Source organism: Pelodiscus sinensis, chromosome 4 (genome assembly GCF_052426305.1).
Source record: "Pelodiscus sinensis isolate ZL-2025 chromosome 4, ASM5242630v1, whole genome shotgun sequence".
Taxonomy (NCBI): Eukaryota; Metazoa; Chordata; order Testudines; family Trionychidae; genus Pelodiscus; species Pelodiscus sinensis.
Genome location: NC_143055.1, coordinates 25,961,772 through 25,968,699, shown reverse-complemented (window position 1 = coordinate 25,968,699; position 6,928 = coordinate 25,961,772). Strand labels below are relative to the sequence as shown.

Here is a 6,928-nt window from a genome sequence, read left to right as displayed (position 1 = left end):
ATTCACTTTCAACGTCAATCCCACCCTATCACGTCTAATTTGCTTTCAGTACACCCCTCTGATTGGTCCAAGAAACTAGTGTCCATCGTCCATTTATGTGTTCTCCCATTCTGCTCCCTATGCTTGGGAAATATTTCCCATGAATGTAAGCAAAGCTGCTTCCTTATCCACTTTCAAATTTGTCCTCAAAACTCTCGTTTGCTGTGACATCTACAAAAAAAATGGACAATTAGGCTGCTGTTGTCCCTACCATGGTGCCCAGTACTGCCTCACTGTTTACTGTACTCCTTCAACTGTATATCAGTTTGTTTTGTTTTATTTTTTAGGTTGTAAGCTCTTTGGGACAGGAACAGTCTTTTGGTTCTGTTTGTACGGCGCCTAGCACACTAGGATCCTGGTTCATGACCAGGGCTCTTAGGTACTATAGTAATACAAGTAATAAATAGCAATAAATAAAGGGCTTCTTTCATAGGTATAAAGGCATGAAATTAAATTTCTGGAATTAAAATAAAATGTACATGAGTTTCATCATGTGCGTAATCAATAGTGAGCTGTCTAGTGCCTGCTAATTTTGCACATCTTTTAGCTAACTCAGGGATCCAAATATAAAACTCAGAAAGGTTAGAAATGGAAAAGACTTGCTCAGCTTGTTAATTCCTTTGTCTTTGTAAGTTTGTTCCCTAGAGTATGTTCTCAAGTGTACTTGGGGGCATCATATGGATTTGTGACACACTGAGTGACTTTTGCTCCACAAATCAATGAACAGATTTGACTCATCCAGCTATGGTTAATTCATTGGTTCAGTCCAATAAACTCTGCTTAGGGATGCAAGCATTGCCAAAGTTAATTGATCAAGTACGATAGCCATTGCTTCAGAGAAGTCCTTCCAATATAATTTCTATTGGGGGGAGGCAGCTTTCACTAAAGAGGAAGTAATATGTTTTTATTTATTAACAAAACCAAGAATATTTTATAAAACGTTGTTCATATGGTAGAAATATTATTCAATTTATTTATCCATCTCAACCCTGTGTGGGAGAACACAGCTCAGTGGGAATTGCAATCGCCTTTCATATATTATGTATATAGCATTTTGTTAAACATGTAGCATACGTCCTAGTACTGTAACAACCATATAACACCAATTTTTGATGGAGGAATAGTATGGTAATGTGCTTCTCATTTCAAGCAAAGCTATTATCCTAACTGTCCCATTTTATAAGATGTATTGCAGGCATACAACACTGTTGGTCCATATGTAATTTTGGATTCAAATCAATCATAAATAGATAATTAGGAATGCAAGTGCATATTATATTAATTTTATGTCTTGCTGAATGCATATATTAGCTAAATTATTTAGGACTTCCAGTTTTAGCAAATCAAAATTAGTTTGATGCTATTAGTCACTGTTCTGGCTTATTTTTATCTTATATTTGCATTAGGGTAGCATTTGAATTTGCCACTATACAAACAGTAAAAGACAGACAGACAAAGGGTATAAAAAGAAAACAGGCACAGACAGTATCTCTTGAATCTTACACCAGTGCCTTATAAAGAAAAAAATAATTAGGATCCCATTTTGGATTGGAGAACCAGAACAAATCTCATAGGAAAGTTAAGACTTGAATAGTGGACATATTTGTGAGAACTTAAAGAGCAGATCTGAATATTCTGTATATGCAAGATTGCCAAAGAAAACAGCAAGGTGTATAATGTAAATGCTGCTGCTATTACAGTGCTCAAAGCTATACCTAAATTTTTAAAGATTTCCCTCTCAAAGATCAGAAATTGATCTCCCAGAGTATGTCTAGACTCCATGGTTCCGTAAATGGAGCCATGTAAACTAGTTTACCCGGCATAGGCAAAGAAGTGGGGATTAAAATATTCCCTGCTTCATTAAAATAAACACGATAGTCTAGACGCAGATTGGTCGGCTGGGGAAGCCTTTGCCGACCAATACCTTATGCTTCCCCAGCCGACCGATCTGCGTCTAGACTACCGCGCTGTGCCGGATCAGCTGATCGTCGGCACAGCACGGTGGCCATGTTTATTTTAACAAAGCGGGGATTATTTAAATCCCCACTTCTTTGCCTATGCCGGGTAAACTAGTTTACATGGCTCCGTCGACGGAGTAGGAATAAGAGATCCTCCGGAATAGGGCTTTATTCCGGAGGATAGGGCCAGTCTAGACGCTTTTTTCCGGCTTTTCCCCAAGCCGGAAAAAAGCGGCGGACATCTTTATTTAAATCCCGCGGGGGATATTTAATTCCCTCGCGAACTTCCCTATTCTGAAGTTGAAAATTAGCACGCCCCTCTCGGAAAAGGGGCCAGTGTAGACGTAGGGCCAGTGTTTAAAAGCAATACAGACAAGCCCAAAATTTCACCTACCATAAAAATGCTAGTTTAGGGGTGTCCTGTGGCTCCTGCTACTTCACCAAGAAACTTTTTAAAAGCAAGTGAATAGCCATTGAAAATGATGGTCTCTGACAAGCTTTGTTTTGCTGCTGAACAGACAGCCAAATAGCCAGGAGTTTAATGAACTGTATTTCCTAGAACTCTGCTGATGACATTGACGTTATCATTAATGCTTATGACAAGAGTCAGTGAAGGAAAATCTATTTGGCTTGTGTTACTTGAGAAACAGAAGGGAAAATAAATCATTTGCCAAAGAGAAAAAAGGAAATAATGATACAAAAAATTATATCCTGGCCTTCAGAGAACAAAAGAAAGAATCAAAGTGTACTTTGCATTATCACTTTAAATTGCTCTAAAGGTGATTTTTCACAATAGGATATTGTGAGCTTACAAACTCTCACTCCAGCCTTCATTTAAAAAAAATACAATAATTGAAATAAGCATGTGCATTTTTCATTTTTTTTTAAATTACTTCAGTTAAAGACCTGAGCAATCCCAGGTACATCTGCTAGTAGGTCTTTATTAACCTCAGTTCCAAACTATTGGTGTAACGAAAGCACACATGTATGCCTTTATCAGACAGTGCTTTCTAGGAGGTTTTTGAAATCCTGCAGCACAGTGGAAGCATTACTCCTGGTCAGAGGGGAAAAGAAGGTGGTGCCATTCCAGTAACTGCCAGCTGGGGCACTCCGTTGCAGATAGAAGCATGCAACATGGCTTGTAATGTGCTCTTCCAGCTAGGCTCCCCCTGGGTTCCACATGGTCCCTGCTGTAGTCAGGGGCGGCCCGCGGACCTAGGCAAACTAGGCAGTTGCCTAGGGCACTGCAGGCACAGGCACCCGATGATGACGTCACAGCCATTGACAGCCATGCAGGCAGGGGTGCCAATCGCGCCTTCCGCCTAGGATGCCAGCTGCCACAGCCGACTTCAGCCCGCTCCTGGCTGTAGGCTGGGGCTAACAGCCCCATGTGCGATGAACAGTAGGCCCCCAGGTGAGGCAAGCATGTGCGAAAGGGGCCCATTGGAGGTGCACTGTTATAGGAGAGGTGAGTGAGCTTCAAGCCAGGCTCCTGGTGGGGCATCAGCTTCTGTCTTGCTGCCTTAGCCCTCTCTAGCTGGATGCCAGGCACCACACATGCATTCTCTGCAGTACACACTCCTACTGGCAGACCTGGGAAAAAGGCAGGTCACCCAACCAGCCCACCTTCCTCAGGTGCGGGGGGAGGGGAGCAATTGCAGTAGACCAGTGGTCCCCAACCATTTGGAGCTGCTGGGCTCCAAGGGGCGGGGCCGTTCACCCACCAGGAGCCAGAGGGCAGGGACACTCACAGGCCCAGGGGTGGGGCCGCGCATACGCCACATTCCCATGAGCCACGTGCCTGGGGTCAGCAACCCCATGCACTGCGTGGCCACGGGCGGGGCCGCCCATTCACCGCAAGACTGGGGCTAGCGCCCTCCAGAGCCACACGCCCAGGGCTGGCACCCCCCATAGCTATGCACCTGGGGGTGGGGCGGCCAATTTGCCATGTACCTGGGGCCAGGGCAGCCAATTTGCCGCGCGCCTAGGAGCGGCACTTCCCATGCACCACACACCCGGAGCGCAGGCGGTCAATTCACTACACGCCTGGGGCCGGTGCTCTGCATGCAGTAGACCAGTGGTATGCGTGTATGCTCAGTGCTCCTGGGGCCGACACCGCGTATGCGCAGTGCGCCTGGGGCTGACACCGCGTATGTGCCAGCCCTGAGAACTTCCCCACGGGCACCATGTTGGGGAACACTGCTCTAGCCCGTATGCTAGCAATCTTCACCATGTGACGAGTGTAAACCAACAGAGTGGTTAATTTCTTCTGCAAAATCTTTGAACCAATAAGATACAAAAAAGATGTGAAGTACCCCTCATCTCATTTCCAATAGATTAACTCTGATCTACTTTTTTTCTGTTTAAGAAATCAAAGCCCACAAGGAAGGAGAGGATGATCATATTTTACAAATAATAGAAATGTTTTATTTTAGGTGGATTTTGGTTCTTGTCAGTAGGTCTTGGCTGAGTACCCTCCTTCTCTCTTATGCATTGGAGAGGGTCCAGTGGAGGGCAACCACTGGGGGGCTGGAGCATATGACTTATGAGGAGAGGCTGAGGGAGCTGGGTCTGTTTAGTCTGCAGAAGAGAAGAGTGAGGGGGGATTTGATAACAGCTTTCAACTTCCTGAAGGGAGGTTCCAAGGAGGATGGAGAGAGGCTGTTCACAGTAGTGATGGATGGCAGAACAAGGAGCAATGGTCCCCATTCGCGGTGGGAGAGGTCCAGGTTGGATATTAGGAAAAACTATTTCACTAGGAGGGTAGTGAAGCACTGGAATGGGTTACCTAGGGAAGTAGTGGAGTCTCCATCACTAGAGGTGTTTAAGTCTCGGCTTGACAAAGCCCTGGCCGGGTTGATTTAGTTGGGATTGGTCCTGCCTAGAGCAGGGGGCTGGACTTGATAACTGTCTGAGGTCTCTTCCAGTTCTATGATTCTATGATTTCATAACATGTAGCTCAGTGTTCCTCAAGATGCCTACATTTGCTTCCCAGAAAGTGATGCACCTAGGGGATTACAAGCAGTGCACACTGGTTGCCTGGGGTTACAAGACATTAATGGAGTGCACCTGAACCATTTCCCCCACCAAAATGGCTTTTTGCTTGGGTTTAAAGCTGCATGATCTGAATCTGCCTTGAAGTGCCCTGGACTTCAATACAAGAGTTAGTAAAATGCAGCAAGGTCAAAACAGAAAACTAACTTGAACAGGAGGTCTGCTTGACAATTTGGAGACAGAGAAAATGCTTTAGGGCAAGATTAACCATCCAAATGATGAAGCATAAAAATCTTCAGTCTCCTACCCATACTTATGAGGCAGCTTGAATATTAGGTGGACCATTGCCTTGGGCTGTCTCCCTTCCCTAAGGTCTCCTCTGGCTTTTTGACTTGCCTCTGACACTGAAGAGGCTGTGCAGGTGCTGAAATACTTTATGCGCAGCCTGTCAGCAGCAAAGCAAGCAAACGCCAGAAAAGCTGAATAACGGATCGTGGCCTCAATTACCAGGGCTCAGGAAAACAATGCAATTAAAATGATAAATTGGCTGCACCAACAGGCAGGGCGCACTCGGCGGGTTATTTAGTGAAGATTTCCCTCAATTAGGGATTGCAGCGTTTTTTATCCCTCTTTCACCAGCACCCACCAAGCTGCGGGGGGGGGGGGGGGGTGCATGGAGCCCGGGGCTCACAGGTACGAGGCCGGGTCAGACAGGCGTCTACAGCTGAGTCAGGGGCAACGCGACCCTCCCTATCTCCCCGGCCATAACGCGGCTCCCAGTCCCCAGCATGCCCCCGGCCCCTAGGAGGAGCAGGCTAGTTACGGGGAGCGTCGCGCGCCGCTGCCCCGGGGACAGGAGCAGCTCGCGCCCCAGGAACAAAGCCTCCGGCCCCACCCAGGCCCTTTGCACCGCATCTCCTGCCACCGGTAGGGAAGGACCTGAAGCGCCGCGCCTCGGAGCCGCGCAGTGCCCTCGGCCCGCCTGTACCGCGCTGCGCCCCGCCCCACCCCGGGCCCCCAGCCCGCTTGTAGCGCGCAACGCCCACCCCCTTCCCAGCTCTCGAGTCATGCAGCGCCCCCCGCGCTAGTCACTTGTACCTTGCACTTCCCCCCGCGCGCTCCCCGGCCCGCTTGTACCGCTGCCTCACGGGCTTAGCGAGGTCATTGTCCTCTCACAGCCCAGCCCGATTGTAGCGCCCAGCGCTCCCCTCCTGGCTGCTAGAACAACAAGGCGCCGCGCTCCCCTAGCGGGAGCTACCCACGGGCCTTACAAGTAGCACTGCGCCCCCCTCCCCCTTGTAGCGCTCTGCAGGGGGAGCCTCGCCCCCCCCCACCTGCTGCAGCCGGCGCAGGGAGAGCCAAGCGTGCGCCTCCCCCGCCCCCCGGGGCCCCTTTGTGCTGCTGCTGCTCGGATCTGCCCTAAGACACGCGGCGGATGCGTCACGGCGGAGGCGCTGCTGCTGCTGCGAGCTACGCGCACGAGCCCATTAACCCCAAGGCAGCCCAGCGCCGATCGATCGCGTCGCTCCCCTGCACCCAGCCTCCCGCCCGAGCCGCTCCGAAGAGGCGTCCGAGCCGCGCCGCCATTTCCCAGCGCTGAAACAGAGGGCTCGGAGCCTCCCCCACCTTGCACCCACCCACCAGCCCCGCACAGAGGGAACGGCAGAGGAGCAGCTGAGGTAGGTCCGAGCCGCGGCTTTTCCGTCGCCAGCGATTATTGCTGGGGTGGGAGCTTCATGCCTAGCAGCTCAGGGTGGGGAAGGACGTGGAGGGCTTCTCATTGCGCCCCGCTCTCACCCACGTCCTCTGGAGCCGGGCGCGCTCAGAGCAAGAGGAGCAGGGACGGTGCGCAGAGGGGGGCGGTGTCGCTGGACACAAGGATGCAGCAATGGAGACTGTGGAAATGGATTGATGGACGTGGGGCGGTGGCGGCGGCG

General features: G+C 49.7%; 1 protein-coding gene across 2 annotated transcripts in view; it reads left to right on the top strand.

The window, feature by feature from the left end:
• The first annotated feature begins 6,060 nt into the window (after positions 1-6,060).
• Positions 6,061-6,928, top strand: part of NSG1 (neuronal vesicle trafficking associated 1) — a 38,761-nt gene continuing 37,893 nt past the window's right edge. Inside the window, exon 1 of one of the 2 annotated variants that reach the window (XM_006128194.5) lies at positions 6,061-6,670. The gene's annotated coding sequence lies outside the window, so the exon portion shown is untranslated. The remainder of the gene's footprint in view (positions 6,671-6,928) is intronic. The other variant, XM_006128193.5, reaches the window with a different exon arrangement.